We start from the raw sequence: 17,089 nt of genomic DNA, 5'->3' as shown, positions 1-17,089 counted from the left end.
AAAGGGGGAAGAAAAAATCAGCCTAAATGCAAGATAGAATTATGGATCTTTGTCAGTCACCTACAATTCTGACCCTAAATGCATATATGAAGTTTTAAAATAAATATCTTTAATTGTTATTGAGATATGTAAAACTTGCATGTAAACATTAACCCAAGAGACTAAGTAGAAGAGGCGATATGAATCAGCCTTAATGCAAGATAGAGTTATGGAACTTGGTCAGTGACATACAATTATGACCCTCCAATTATGACCCTAAGTACATGTGTAAAGTTTCAAGTAAATATCTTTGAAGACCTTTAACCTTTAACCAAAATTTCTAAGTTTCAAAGGGGCAAATAATTCTGCAAATATTGCAGACAGAGTTATGCAATTTTGCAAAATGATGTACATTGTTACTATAAAAAGTGTTGTTAATTTTCAATTGAATATCTCAAGCAATAATTGAGATATTTGACTTTACAAAAAATATTTAACCAAAATTTCTAAGTTTCAAAGGGGCATAATTCTGTCAATATTGTAGACAGAGTTATCCAACTTGTCAATCTGATGTACCTTGTTACTATAAATAAGTTATTGTAAGTTTCAATTGAATATCTCTAGCAATAATTGAGATATTTGACTTAACACAAAAAACTTTAACCAAAATTTCTAAGTTAAAAAGGGGCATAATTCTGTCAATATTGTAGGCAGAGTTATCCAACTTGCCAATCTGATGTACCTTATTACTATAAATAAGTATTGTAAGTTTCAATTGAATATCTCAAACAATAATTGAGAAATTTGACTTTACAAAAAAACTTTAACCAAAATTTCTAAGTTAAAAAGGGGCATAATTCTGTCAATATTGTAGGTAGAGTTATCCAACTTGTCAATCTGATGTACCTTGTTACTATAAATAAGTATTGTAAGTTTCAATTGAATATCTCAAGCAATAATTGAGATATTTGACTTTACAAAAAACTTTAACCAACGCAGACGCCGACGCGGACGCGGACGCGGACGCCGGAGCGACTACAATAGCTCTCATATTCTTCGAATAGTCGAGCTAAAAAATGATAAAACAGTTAAAATATATGAAACTTGTTAGTTACAGGGTTATAACACTGGCTGGGGCGACATCTTGGGATGTTTCTGCAAAAAAGTTGTTTCAGCCTAAAGGTCTTGACATTGTTTTAGCAGAAACATCCCTAGATGTCGCCCCAGCCAGTGTAATATCGTTGTTACTAACTTGACTATTACGCAACACTTAGTCTAACAAATCTTCCACCATAACACCAAGTGTATATAACCATTCTCCAACAGGTGTGGAATCTCGGTTCCGTGGTACCACACTGAACTAGTAATCCCCGAGCCGAGGGTTCGATCACACCAAATACCATAAAAATACAAATCGTCTTTTGGATGAGCCCTTATAAAAGCGAGTTATATCAGTGCTCAACGCTAATGATGTTAAACAATCAGATATGGAATAGGGAAACTGATGTATCATAAATCTTCAGGGTCTTCTCCGCCGATACGAGGAACCAAAGTGCAACAGTTAACCAACCGATATAAAACGGCAATACATGTAGTGTAATTTCTAGTGACTTTAAATGGACACTCAGGCAAATTAATGACAAAAATATCAAAATGATATTATGTTCTCAAATCACACTAAAATGACATTTGTTAAGGTCGTCCTATCATGAATACTGCATAGATTCTATATATAATGGTTTTGAAGCCTAAATTTTTGTTTTGTTTTGTTTTGGGTTTTACGTCACATCGACACAGTATAGGTCATATAGCGACGTTCCAGCTTTACTGGTGGAGGAAGACCTCAGGTGCCCTTCCGTGCATTATTTCAGGCACGAACGGGCACCTGAGTAGAACCACCGACGTTCCGTAAGCTAGCTGGATAGCTTCCTCACATGAAAGAATCCAAAGTCCCTGTCGGGATTCGAACCCACAGCGGTGAGGGGCAAGTGGTTTGAAGTCAACGACCTTAACCACTCGGCCACGGACGCCCCAAGCCTAAATATATCTAGTATATGTTGAACGAAATTTAGACGCCGACAGAATTTCTAAACGAACAAACCCTGGATGTTACAATATCAGATATTTAATGTTTGAAACAAGTCAAAGTGATCCATTTGACACGTTTTTCATCGTTTCCAGAGTTCACTGACAACTACTGTGAAATTAATTTTAACGCTCTAACTTGACCTACGTGGAAACAACAATTTTTAAAACTCTTTATTTGGAGAAAAGTTTTGTTCCTATGACTGCCCAGTGTATTCATTGATACGCCATTTACCGAATATCTGCCCCTAAAATTGGACTTTTTGCCAAAATCAAGGGCAGATAACTCACAATGAAGGTACACAATACTTATTTTTTGCTTATTTTATACAGTTTTCTTCTGTTTGAGTCCATGTGACAAATGTCTATACAGAATAAAGAATGGATTGCTATTTTTCCCTTCTTTCATAAATCTGTACCATTTTTGGTTATTAATTTTTTATTTACAGACAAATTAAATCCCTTAATTCGAACTGAAACATTTTAACATAAATAAGAAATGCAATTAACTGTAATTTTGTATTGTGATCAACATTAGAAAGAAAAAAACATAATCAAGAAGTAAAAAAAAGATGATGTAGACATATTTATAATTCATCTACCCTTGAAATGACCTTATGTTAGTAAAAAAAGTCTGATTCAAGGGCAGATAACTCAGAAGTGAGAGCGGTGACCCCCAAATCTTTTTCGCTTAAAATGTTTCTATTATCATAGTCTAACAATATGCCAAGTTTTCCCAAAAATTTCCTTAATATAATTGTACAGTGAAATACAGATATCATCATTCATAAAATGAAATACAATAGTCAATATATATCATCAATATCATCATTTATTATATGTTATAATTTTAAATGGAATACTGAGAAATATTGATGAAATAAAATGCATTTTTCCCCATATTTTCATTGTAAAAATTCATTTTTCACTGCAGTGAAAAATAATTACTGTATTTTTTACTGGTGTCTTGGTGGACTATTTTCTTCAAATTCAGCCAATACACACACATTTAAAGGGTAGTCTATGGATTATAATGTCAAAATTAGAAAATGTATAAAAAATAAAAAGAAAACTTAAGTGTTTACTATATATACATATATTTATCATATACTAATAAATGAAATATTGAGAAATATTGATGAAATAAAATGTGTATTTTCATTTTTCGTATTTTCACTGTTCAAAACTATTTTTCACTGCAGTGAAACATTTTTTCCGTATTTTCACTGGTGTATTAAAAAGTAACAAAGGGCGAAAACTTTTAAATGAGTCAAGAAAGAGTTTGTGTGCACTGCGCTTTCTCTCAATATACTTGACCATTGTATGAAATAGTATTGAATTCAAACTAGTACTTTTCTAGTTATGCTCTGGACAAAAAAGCAATGGAAAAGTAACAAAGGGCAATAACTCTGTAATTAGTGAAGATGGAGTTATGGTTCTTGTGCACTGCACTTCCTCTTAATGTGCTTAACCATTGTATGAAGTTATATTGAATTCCAACCATTAGTCTTCATGTTATGCTCCGGACAATGAAAATGCGACGGACTGGGTGTCTCCTTATTTCCTTTTTTGAAAAAAATTGGCATACACCCATTAGAGTATGTTTCATGCTAAATATCTTAGCCCTAGCTATTTGGGGTTTTTAAAAGAAGTTTTCACTATATTCATAAAGGGAATAACAATGACCCCTGTGGGCGGGGCCAATTTTCACCCCAGGGCTTTTATTTGAAAAAACTTGGTAGAAACCCATTAGAAGAAGTTTAATGCTTTATATCAAAGCTCTAGCTATTTGGTTTATTTTTAAAGATTTTTTCAGTTTTTACTATATACATATAAGGAAAACCTATGACCCTCGGGGCGTGGCCAATTTTGACCCAAGGGCTTTAATTTGAACAGTTTTGGTAGAGGACCTATAGATGATATTATATATCAAATATCTAAGCTCTAAGCCTTGTACCTTCAAACAAGAAGATTTTTTAAGTTTTTACTATATCGAATAAGGAAAACCTATGATCCCTGGGGCGGAGATAATTTTGACCCCAGGGCTATAATTTGAACAACTTTGGTAGAGGACCTATAGGTGATAGCATATAGCAAATATCAAAGCATAAGGCCTTGACTTTCAAACAAGAGGAGGTTTTAAGTTTGCATTTTTTAAACTCCTTTTATGGCCCCGTGACCTACATATGCAATATACTGGAACCATTTGAACAACTTTGTCAGGGGACCACCCTAGGATCATTCCTGCAAACTTTGGTTACTGTGCAGTCTTTGTGACGACCCACGACAACGGATGGTGGGGGGATCACAATAGCTCACCATGAACACGTTCAGGTGAGCTAAAAAGTAATGATCAAAGAACAAGTTTGTGGATGATCTTGGCAATGCCAACATGACTGTAACAATACCTTTATTTTTAAAAAAGAAAAAGTGGAGCTTAAATGGGGCATAACTGCAAAAAATAATTTATTGCAGCCAAAATTGAACTAAATCTGTCTTTTGATACTAACATGGCAAATATCAACACACTTCATTTCCTTCATAAGTTGTCCTGCAGAAATCAATTGAACACCATAACTTATAACATGCTTTTTAGTAAAAAATGACATCACTTTTAGATTATTTCACAATAAAGTATAATTTCAAAAGTAGCCAGACTTTATTTGAATGAGGATGAAAAGCCTATATTATAAACAAACAGAAATTTTGTGGGAAATACATTTTATTTATTTCTCAGAAAAAATGTGATAAATAAAGAGTAGATAATTAATATTTGCAAATCATAATGGAAATTAAACAAATTCAGGAAATATGACAGAATCGCTTTCAAATATGAACATTGAAAATTAATGATTCTACACAGAAAAAAAAATCTGCTCTCTTTGGCTTGTATGATGGGCTATAGACCTCGGACATAATAAGGCGTCATATCTGAACTACTTTCAGTCACAGTAAAATAGCAGCCGCAATTTACCAATATTGTGGCAAAGTTATACATTGTATATGTTTTTCAATGCCATTCATGAAAATATTAAATCTGGTGTTCACTCTATGAAATATATTGGGATCTTGCATGCAAAAGAAACAAATACCAATCATATGATATGTTTCAAATTTCTTCATGCTTACATAAAATATATTTATGTAAATTAGTTCATTAACAAGCAAAATTGTAATTTCATTGTTCTGACGAACAATGAATCTGGAGTGTTTTTGTTAAACAGCCATACTCCAAGACTGACAAGTGTTCTGTGGCATTATATTATCCAAAATTAACAATATTGGGAAATAATGGAAAACAAAATTATTAACAAATACATGTATAAAATAAAACCAATGTATATTAATTTAGTTGAAACTGCGGAATTTAGCTATGTCAACTTCTGAAGGGATTCCAGTTCAATTAATCTTGTCTTTCATAACTGAAGCTACAAATATCTGAAAATAAAATATATTTGTCATGTTGCAAGTAATTGTTTTTATCACATAAACCGAGGCGCAGGAGTGTAATAAAGCCATTTAATAAAAACGATATTACACTAATGTAATAACACTTTGACGTGACGTCATTTGCGCTATATATAAACATAGCGTTAAAAGCGCGCTAATGTTAGCGTTACACTATAGGCGCATCATTGAAAAATTACTCATTTTAACAGTTTACTGTTCTTTTTTTATATATGTGATAAATAGAATATTATATTCGTGTAGATTCAATACTAGAGACAGAGGCTCGCATAATATGATTTTATTCAACTCGTTCAATAAATTTAGTATTAAACTACACTCATTCAATATCCTCTATATCTGGCACTGAATATATTCAACACCATAAAGACAATGTGATCCATACTTTACAATTTACCAGTAAAATCGAAGACATATTTCTTCTATAATTTTTTTTATCATATCTTTGCATGAATTATCATAGTAAGCTTACAACCACTATGTAAAATGCTAGTTACTAGTCGCAAGAAAAATCAAAAGCAATGGATGGTGTGATATTCAGACTTTTTAATTAACTTTACAAATGCTGCTGAAAAACAAACAAAAATATTGTCAATTACTTTCAATTAAATGATAGGACAAATATTGGTTTCCATTAATGCTGCTGTACAAGAATAGAACATCACTTCTAACTGCAAGAAGAACCATAGTGTATTCTGGTGTCAGGAAAATAATTATTATCGCTTATTTTTGTATCTCATGCTTTCTTTAGATGGATAAAAGTAAAAATTTAAAGTGGACTACTATACCTCAATTGGTATTCTGTATGCTGAAGTTTCCTTTTGAATACAGAAATAACTCCTTCACATAGTAAGCTCAACTTTAATTAAGTTGTTCCAGAAATAATACATTGTTCTACTGGGTACTTCAGACAGCTTCATTTAAACAGAGTGGGCAGCTTCTTACTGCAAAGTGGGAGCAAGGTTTAGTAAAACAATTAAACAGCATAATTTGTTCAAATACAAGAAACTAGAAGCAGGACATAATCTGTTATTGTTTTTCAGAAAAATAATTGAAAATTTCACTTTTGAATGGATGTTCACTATGAGCATACATTTCAATTTTTTAATTTTCTAGTGTAATATGTTTACAATAATATATGTTTTTTGTATAATTACCAGTCCTATGATGAATTAATGTAATTCTGGAAAGGAGAATTTTAATTTTAAATACTTTGTCATGATTTTGAATTAGTAAAGGTCTACAATGATATCAGTCAAACATTAGAAAGTAAAACCCTGATGTACAACAACATCAGTGCAAGTTGAAAATTTGGAAAAACCCTTTAACTGTAATTCACAAAATCCTCGGCTTCAGGCATATGCCCCATGCAACAAGTGATTACAGTAAACATGTTTATAAAGTTTGATGACTCTAATTAATTACTAAGGGATCAGTTATTACCAAAATATGGCATACCTTAGAACCTTATAATAAGGAAAGACCTTTACTGTACATGCAATCAACAACAGACCTTAATTTATTATTGAAAAAATGACAAACCTCTATGATTTTTTTTCTTCTCTGCAGCAGAAACCTCTTCCTTACAGATAATTGCAAAGAATCTATAAATAGGCTCATCATCATCATCATGAAGACTTCATGGCTGAAACTTTATCACTTTTTGCTGTTATAACAAACTGCCGGTCTGAGCTGTCTTGTCCTGTTTACATGTATATAACTTGTCTGAACCTACTGTACCTTCACTGTTATCAAACAGTAACATGACAGAAGTCATCTAAAAAAAAAAGCAAATCAAAATTTAATGTCTTATATTAAAGATCATGCACAAGTAATCAGTATTAAACAAGCAAGTTATATCATTTAACCACAATTTTTTCTGCAAATTTGATATGAGCCGCGTCATGACAAAACCAACATAATAGGTTTGCGACCAGCATGGATCCAGACCAGCCTGCGCATCCGCGCAGTCTGATCAGGATCCATGCTGTTCGCTTACCAACTCTATTACAATTAGAGAAACTGATAGCGAACATCATGGGTCCTTATCAGACTGCGCGGATGCGCAGGCTGGTCTGGATCCGTGCTGGTCGCAAACGCACTATGTTGGTTTTGTCGTGACGCGGCTCATATGTGTGTTACACCATGCATTATTTAAGAAATAATATATCCCAAAATGTGATTTTATTGATCAATAACATCACTGCAAATAATTATATCATTTCTAACTTGATATCATTTCTATCCTCATGTTAGAATGGAAAAAGGTATCAATTTTCATTTTCACCTGTTTGTGTTCCTTCCCTGTATACTATATGCATATGCGTTAAGAAAATGCAAGCTTCTGACTCATCTAGAAATCTAGATTTCCCTGAAGTATTTTACACAATTAACAACACTTACTGCATAATGAAATGCAAGTCTACATTTTCAAAATGTGTTATTCTAAAAGTATTTGCGGAAATGGTAAATCATAGTAGTTTGGATTAGTCTAGAGACCAACCTTTCATCTCACTTTGAATTAAAATATATCTTGATTTGACTGCTTTGTGGTAAAACATTTCAAAGTACATTGTATGTCAATCAGATGTTTGTTATAATTCACACAGGCAAATGACCTTTGTGGTTATATTACAAAGCATCTGATCTCCATACATTGCTATATTATACCACAATGCACTCAAAATGAAAAACAAGATTGCATTTGAGAAAATGCTATGCCACCGCATTAATACAACACTTAATAGAAGTGTAGGAACAAATACTGTTGAAGAACGGGTCTTTTATTAACCTCGTATATTATTGTCTGGATGAGCCGGTACCAATGCAAAACCAACGAATTACTATAAACTGCTAGCATTCCCTTGCAGAAAGTTAAGCAGACGACAGCCTAAATTTCATGACTACATCAAAGGAAAACACAGTAAGACACTTTGTCAAAATCTAGGTCAGCTGAAATCAAAGTTCAATTTACATCTTAATCTGTGCACATGGTTCAAATTTCATAGCTGTACATCAAAGGACAAGAAAGTAGGTCACATAATCAAAATCTAGGTCACTTGATATAAAAGTTCAATTTTACAACTAAAACTGTGCACATGGTCAAAATTTCATTGCTGTACATCAAAGGACAAGAAAGTAGGTCACTGTCCCCTTGGGCAAGGCAAAATTTTGACCCAATGGTTTAATTCAAAACAATCTTGATACAGGTCCACCAAACAACATTTCATGTCAAATATCTAAGCTGTAGCTTTCTCCCATTCAGAAAACATTTGTTTTATTTTCTGTTTTTATTGTGTGTACTTAATGAAAATCACTGCCCCCAGGCAGGGCCGATTTTGACACCAGGGGAAAAATTTGAACAACTTTGGTAGAGGACCTACAGATGATATTATATAGCAAACATCAAAGCTCTATTCCTTGTACCTTCAGACAAAAATAGTTTTTATTTTTTTTTACTATATGTACAAAATGAAAATTAATGAACCTGGGGCGGACCCAATATTGACCCCAGGGCTATAATTTGAACAATCTTAGTAGAGGTTCACTTCCCAAAGTCTCATGCCATAAATTTAACCTCTAGCCTTTGTCAATTCAGAGAAGAAGATTTTTCAAGTTTTTACTTTATACATATAAGGAAAACTATCGCCTCTAGGGCAGGGCAATTTTTTCACTAGGGGCATAATTAAAACAACTTTAGTAGAGGACCCATAGATGATATTATATACCAAATATTAAAGCTCTAAGCCTTGTACCTTCAGACAAGAAGATTTTTTTATTTTTTTACTATATGTACATAGTGAAAATCAATGACCCCTGGGGGTGGGGCCAATTTTGACACCAGGACTATAATTTGTACAATCTTGCTAGAGGTTCACTTACACAATGTTTCATGCAAAATATCTTAACTCTAGCTTTTGTAAATTTAGAGAAGATGATTTTTTAAGTTTTTACTGTACACATATAAGGAAAACCTATGCCCCCCGGGGTGGGGCTAATTTTGACACTAGAGGCAAAATTTGAACAACTTTGGTAGAGTACCTATAGATGATATCATTTAACAAATATTAAAGCTCTAAGCCTTGTACCTTCAGACAATAAGATTTTTTTGATTTTTTACTACATGTATATATTGGAAATCAATGACCCCATGGCAGGGGCAATTTTGACCCCAGGGCTATAATTTGAACAATCTTGCTAGAGGTTCACTACACAATGTTTCATGCAAAATATCTAACCTCTAGCATTTGTCAATTGCTAGAAGAAATTTTTTTAAAGTTTTTACTGTAAGTTTTTACAATATACATATAAAGAAAACCAATGACCCCAGGGGCGGGCCGATTTTGACCCCAAGGCTATAATTTGAACAATCTTGCTAGAGGTTCACTACACAATGCCTTATGCAAAATATCTAAGCTCTAGGCCTTTTGGGTCTTTACAAGAAGGTATTTTAAGTTTTTACTATATGTACATAAAGTGAAATTAAATGACCCCCCGGGGTGGGGCCGATTTTGACCCCAGGGCTATAATTCGAACAATCTTGGTAAGGGTCTACAAGACAATGCCTTATGCAAAATATCTAAGCTCTTGGCCTTTTGGGTCTTTACAAGAAGGTATTTTAAGTTTTTACTATATGTACATAAAGTGAAAATCAATGACCACCGGGGCGGGGCCCATTTTGACCCCAGGGCTATAATTTGAACAATCTTGGTAGAGGTCTACCAGACAATGCCTTATGCAAAATATCTAAGCTCTAGCCCTTCTGGGTCTTTACAAGAAGATTTTTTAAATTTATTCTTATAATTCCTTTTGGTTGCCATGGCAACCAGATTTCTGCATGGAATGAAATTCTTTGAACAATTTTAGAAGCCCTTCACCCAAGGATCAATCCTGCCAAGTTTGGTTGAAATTGGACAAGTGGTTTTTCACAAGAAGATTTTTTAAGTTCACTATATAATCTATATAACACACACACACACAAACAAACACGCACACACACACACACACACACAGGTGAATCGCTATATGCCACCGCATCGCAGATGCTGCGGTGGCATAATTAATTTCAAGATAACACATGATTTTACTGTTGAAATGCTTTGTAATTTTTCATTCAGGCCAAATTGCCTTGTAATTGAAACAAAGCACATCTGAACTTAAATAATGCATAGTTCTTGATCAATGCACTTAAAATTATTATCCTAAACATAAATGCTGCACGAACGATACAAAGCCCACCAAAGACTCACTAAATAATGCTTTCTTTATCCTTGCATGAGATAAATTCTATACTGAAGTGAAAATTACATACATGTAAAGTACATTACTATTTCATAATTCTAGAAGAATTTTACTCAATTATGTTTTTATGTTGTTTTTTGTTTTGTTTTGTTATGCCCTAAGAATAAGTCAAACTTAATTTATGAGTGAAGCTGCGTTCATCTTATTTGAAGATAATTTACCTTTTCAGTAGCTGGGTTGTAGAAGAAATTTGACCACTTCGGATCAGTTAGCATAAGTATAAACTCAAACAATCTTTTAAGGCAAAGTCCCTTAAAACTTGGAAACTTTGTTCCCATAAAATACATGAGTCATAGGTCTACTGATAATCATGATCCTTTTATTTACTATACTAGTATTGTATGTGTTAAACTGCAGATGGCAGCCAGTTTGAAGAACCACTTTATTCAGCAAAATATGTACATGTATTTCATGAAAACTACAACATTATGATACATGTTATCCAGCAATACTGAATTTGCCGAATGGACAATAATTCTTGAACCTGTATGCTTGCATGTATAATTATCAAGCGTTCTGTTTTCATACCTATATGAAACCAAATATAATGTATTTCTTAACAAATGGAACAAACAAAACAAGAGGGCCATGATGGCCCTGAGGTCGCTCACCTGTATATAGCCCCCCCCCCCCCAATTTTTACCCAAGGGCTTTTATTTGAACAGACTTGGTAGACACCCATAAGAAGATGTTTCATGCTAAACATCTAAGTTCTAGCTCATTGGGTTTTTTAAAAGAAGATTTTTTAAGTTTTTACTATACACATATAGTTAAAAACAATGACACCCCTGGGGCAGGGCCAGTTTTGACCCCCGGGCTTTTATTTGAACAAACTTTGTAGATATTTACTTAAAGATGTTTCATGTATAATATCTAAACTCAAGCTATTTGGGTTTTTTCAAAGAAGATTTTTAAGTTTTTGCTATACACATATAAGGAAAATCAATGACCCCCGGGGCGGGCCAGTTTTGACCCCAGGGCTTTTATTTGAACATACTTGGTAGACACCCATTAGAACATGTTTCATGCTAAATATCTTAGCTCTAGCTCTTTGAGTTCTTTAAAAGAAGATTTTTTAAGTTTTTACTATATGCATATAGGGAAAATCAATGACCCCCTGGGGCTGGGCCAATTTTGACCCCAGGGCTTTTATTTGAACAAACTTGGTAGACACTCATTAGAAGATGTTTCATGCTAAATATCTTAGCTCTAGCTCTTTGGGTTCTTTAAAAGAAGATTTTTTAAGTTTTTACTATATGCATATAGGGAAAATCTATGACCCCCTGGGACGGGGCCAATTTTGACCCCAGGGCTTTTATTTGAACAAACTTGGTAGACATTCACTAGAAGATGTTTCATGCCAAATATCTAAGCTCTAGCTCTTACGGTTCTTTAAAAGAAGATTTTTTATGTTTTTACTATATGCATATAGGGAAAATCAATGACCCCCGGGGCGGGGCCAATTTTGACCCCAGGGCTTTTATTTGAACAAACTTGGTAGACACTCACTAGAAGATATTTCATGTCAAATATCTTAGCTCTAGCTCTTTGGGTTCTTAAAAGAAGATATTTTAAGTTTTTACTATATGCATATAGGGAAAATCTATGACCCCCTGGGGCAGGGCCAATTTTGACCTCAGGGCTTTTATTTGAACAAACTTGGTAGACACTCATAAGAAGATGTTTCATGCTAAATATCTTAGCTCTAGCTCTTACGGTTCTTTAAAAGAAGATTTTTTAAGTTTTTACTATATGCATATAGGGAAAATCAATGACCCCCTGGGGCGGGGCCAATTTTGACCCCAGGGCTTTTATTTGAACAAACTTGGTAGACACCTATTAGAACATGTTTGATGCTCAATATCTTATCCATAGCTCTTTGAGTTCTTTAAAAGAAGATTTTAAGTTTTTACTATATATGAATATAGGGAAAATCAATGACCCCCTGGGGCGGAGCCAATTTTGACCCCAGGGCTTTTATTTGAACATACTTGGTAGACACCCATTTAAACATGTTTCATGCTAAATATCTTAGCTTTAGCTCTTTGGGTTCTTTAAAAGAAGATTTTTTAAGTTTTTACTATATGCATATAGGGAAAATTAATGACCCCCCGGGGCGGGGCCAATTTTGCCCCCTGGGCTTTTATTTGAACAAACTTGGTAGACACTCACTAGAAGATGTTTCATGCCAAATATCTAAGCTCTAGGTCTTATGGTTATTTAAAAGAAGATATTTAAAGTTCTTTTCTTTAGGTTGCCATGGCAACCAGTGTTCTTCTTTGAGTGACCCCCAAAGTCTGCACATCCATACACTTACAAACTCAATTACATGATTTCAGTCCGCCATATTCCCTACCCACGAATGACAACTCATTTTTCCCTCTCTAAAATTCCACCAAATTATTCTTTTTTTAAATGACCTCAAAAAGGAACCTTTTCTAAAGACTTTGTATTTATTAATTCGATTTTTTTGTCAAGAAACTGATTTTTTTCATTACCCTTTATTGTAATGGAAAACAACTATAACAAGATATGTTTGTAAAACATGTATGCCCCCTATCAGCAGCCAATTATTCATGTGATAAGGTAATTATGCATGACTTCTGACCCAGTGATCAAACAATTAATAAGGGTTATCAAGTATCTACTGGTCATGACCTTGACCTTTGACCCCTTGACCCAAAACTCAATAGGGGTCATCTGCTGGTCAAGAACAATCATCATACAAAGTTTGAAGTTCCAAGGCCTAAGCGTTTTTAGTTAATTGATCAGAAACCGTTTTTACTTACAAGGTCAATGTGACCTTGACCTTTAACCCCTTGACCCGGAAATCAATAGGGGTCATTTGCTGGTCATGACTAATCACCATGCCAAGTTTGAAGTTACTAGGCCTAAGGGTTCTTAAGTTATTGATCGGAAAGCATTTTTACCTACAAGGTCAATGTGACCTTGCCCTTTGACCCCTTAACCTCAAAATCAAAAAGGGTCATCTGCTGGTCATGACCAATCACCATACCAAGTTGAAAGTTCCTAGGCCTAAGGGTTCTTTAGTTATTGATCGGAAACTGTTTTACCTAAAAGTTCAATGTGACCTTGACCTTTGACCCCTTGACCCCAAAATCAATAGGGGTCATCTACTGATCATGACCAATCACCATACCAAGTTTGAAGTTCCTAGGCCTAAGGGTTCTTTAGTTATTGATCGGAAACTGTTTTTACCTAAGAGGTCAATTTGACCTTAACCTTTGACCCCTTGACCCCAAAATCAATAGGGGTCATCTACTGATCATGACCAATCACCATATCAAGTTTAAAGTCCCTAGGCCTAAGGGTTCTTTTGTTATTGATCAGAAACTGTTTTTACCTACAAGGTCAATGTGACCTTGACCTTTGACCACTTAACCCCAAAATTAATAGGGGTCATCTGCTGGTCATAACCAATCACCATACCAAGTTTGAAGTTCCTAGGCCTAAGGGTTCTTTTGTTATTGATCGGAAACCGTTTTTACCCAAGAGGTCAATGTGACCTTGACCTTTGACCCCTTGATCCCAATATCAATAGGGGTCATCTACTGATTATGACCAATCACCATACCAAGTTTGAAGTTCCTAGGCCTTAAGGTTCTTTACTTATTGATCGGAAACCGTTTTAGCTTACAAAGTCAATGTGACCTTGACCTTTGACCCCTTGACCCCAAAATCAATAAGGGTCATCTACTGGATATGACAAATCACCATACCAAGTTTGAAGTTCCTAGGCCTTAAGGTTCTTTAGTTATTGATCGGAAACCGTTTTTGCTTACAAGGTCAATGTGACATTGACCCCTTGACCCCAAAATCATCTTCTTGTCATGACCAATCACCATACCAAGTTTGAAGTTCCTAGGCCTAAGGGTTCTTTAAGTATCACTCGGAAACCATTTGGTCTACGGACAGACGGACCGACAAGCGCAAAGCAATATACCCTCTTTTCTTTGAAAGGGGGCATAATTATGTAGTTTATGTGTGTTGTTTTGATTTGTTTGACTGATATAATTTAGTTTAGTTTAACAGCAGCCAGAGACATGACAATACGTAGCAACCACGTTGAAAACTGAAAGAGATAATGGCAAAACTCTATCGAAATACTGCATATACATTATAGTGAAAATTTGTAAGTGACATACAGTCCGACCACTATCATAAATGTTGGTAGTTAAATTTGATATTGACACTAGGACAAATCCAACATACAAAAATTCTTCAGGTTAAGGTACTAAGATAGATAAAAAAAAATATTGTTCATACCTTCTTCTGGTAATGGGTAATCAAACAGTCCTCCATGGAGCATTCTACAGTAACATCTGGGCTGTTTGAAAGTCAAGAATTGTCTGTGAAAGAAAAATATTAAAGCGTTATTAAAAATAAATGCTAGTTATTAAATAATCTAAATCTGTGCATAAATCTCTTATTATTTGTCTCAACATTAAGCAATTGTTTATACCATTTAAATTCCATTTGAAACTTAAGTGATACCAAAACTTTTGATTCCAATAATTATGTAAATATCTTAGGATAATTCTTAAAATTGGGTAAAAGGTCATCCACCACGAATCAACAGAGTGAAACATTAAACAAGAGGGCCATGATGGCCCTAAATCGCTCACCTGACCCATCAAGCTTATCCAACAATTACCTAGACAAGCATTCTGACCAAGTCTCATGACAGGTGAGTCAAAAATTTGACCACTACAGTGTAAACAAGGATTATCCATATTTGAGCAGTGTGACCTAGCTTTTTACCCAGGTGACCCATATTCAAACTTGACCTAGAAATCATCAAAACAAACTTTCAGACCAATTTCCAGGATACTTGGATCAAAACAGTAGCAAATAGAGTGTTTACAAGATTTTTCTGTTTTTAGCTCCGGTGACCTAGTTTCACATGCGATTTCGAACTCATCCGAGCAATTACCTAGACAAGCATCCTGACCAAGTTTGATGATAACTGAGTCGAAAATGTGACCACTAGAATTTTAACAAGGTTTTTCCATATTTGGGTGGTGTGACCTAGTTTTTCATCCAAGATGACCCATGTTCGAACTTGACTTAGAAATCATCAAAACAAACTTTCAGACCAATTTACAGGATATTTGGATAAAAACAGTAGCCACTAGAGTGTTAACAAGATTTTTCTATTTTTAGCTCCTGTGACCTAGTTTTTCATCCAAGATGACCAATGTTCGAACTCATCCAAGCTATCAACTAGACAAACATCCTGACCAAATTTGATGATGATTGAGGCAAAATTGTGACCGCTAGAGTGTTAACAAGGTTTTACTATTTTTAGCTCAGGTGACCTAGTTTTTCATCCGAGATGACCCATGTTCGAACTCATCCGAGCTATCAACTAGATAAACATACTGACCAAGTTTGATGATGATTGAGGCAAAAATGTGACCGCTGGAGTGTTAACAAGGTTTTTCTTTTTTTAGCTCCGGTGACCTAGTTTTTCATCTGAGATGACCCATGTTCATAATCATGCAAGCTATCAACTAGACAAGCATCCTGAACAAGTTTGATGATGATTGAGGCAAAAATGTGACCGCTGGAGTGTTAACAAGGTTTTTCTATTTTTAGCTCGGGTGACCTAGTTTTTCATCTGAGATGACCCATGTTCGAACTCATGCAAGCTATCACCTAGACAAGCATCCTGACCAAGTTTGATAATGATTGAGGCAAAAATGTGACCGCTTAAGTGTGTTAACAAAGTTTTTCTATTTTTAGCTCCACTTTTTCATCCGAGATGACACATGTTCAAACTCATCCAAGCTATCACCTAGACAAGCTTCCTGACCAAGTTTGATGATGATTGTGGCAAAAATGTGACCACTTGAGTGTTAACAAGGTTTTTCTATTTTTAGCTCAGGTGACCTATTTTTTCATCCAGGACTATACCCATGTTTGAACTCATCCAAGCTATCACCTAGACAAGCATCTTGACCAAGTTTGATGATGATTGATGCAAAAATGTGACCGCTAGAGTGTTAACAAGGTTTTTCTATTTTTAGCTCCAGTGACCTACTTTTTCATCCGATATGACCCATGTTCAAACTCATGCAAGCTATCACCTAGACAAGCTTCCTGACAAAGTTTGATGATGATTGATGCCAAAATGTGACCGCTAGAGTGTTAACAAGGTTTTTTTATTTTTAGCTCCGGTGGCCTACTTTTTCATCCGAGATGACCCATGTTCAAACTCATCCAAGCTATCACC

General features: G+C 34.6%; 1 long non-coding RNA gene across 3 annotated transcripts; it reads right to left on the bottom strand.

Moving 5' to 3' along the window:
* Nucleotides 1–1,657: 1,657 nt before the first annotated feature.
* On the bottom strand, nt 1,658–16,167 carry LOC132739381 (uncharacterized). 3 transcript variants are annotated; one of them, XR_009626993.1, is made up of 4 exons: nt 15,121–16,167; nt 7,075–7,309; nt 6,321–6,476; nt 1,658–5,502 (listed from the first exon to the last, which is right to left on the bottom strand). It is a non-coding gene; the product is annotated as an uncharacterized LOC132739381 (long non-coding RNA). The 3 variants fall into 3 exon arrangements; XR_009626994.1 differs by lacking the exon at nt 15,121–16,167 and adding an exon at nt 10,995–12,926; XR_009626995.1 differs by lacking the exon at nt 15,121–16,167 and adding an exon at nt 7,820–10,538.
* Between the last annotated feature and the right edge of the window lie 922 nt (nt 16,168–17,089).

The sequence above is a fragment of the Ruditapes philippinarum genome, unplaced genomic scaffold (genome assembly GCF_026571515.1).
Source record: "Ruditapes philippinarum isolate M1 unplaced genomic scaffold, ASM2657151v2 ctg5622_1_1_1_1, whole genome shotgun sequence".
In the NCBI taxonomy this organism is placed as follows: domain Eukaryota; kingdom Metazoa; phylum Mollusca; class Bivalvia; order Venerida; family Veneridae; genus Ruditapes; species Ruditapes philippinarum.
Note: the sequence above shows the minus strand (reverse complement) of the source record. Positions and strands in the feature narration are given on the sequence as shown.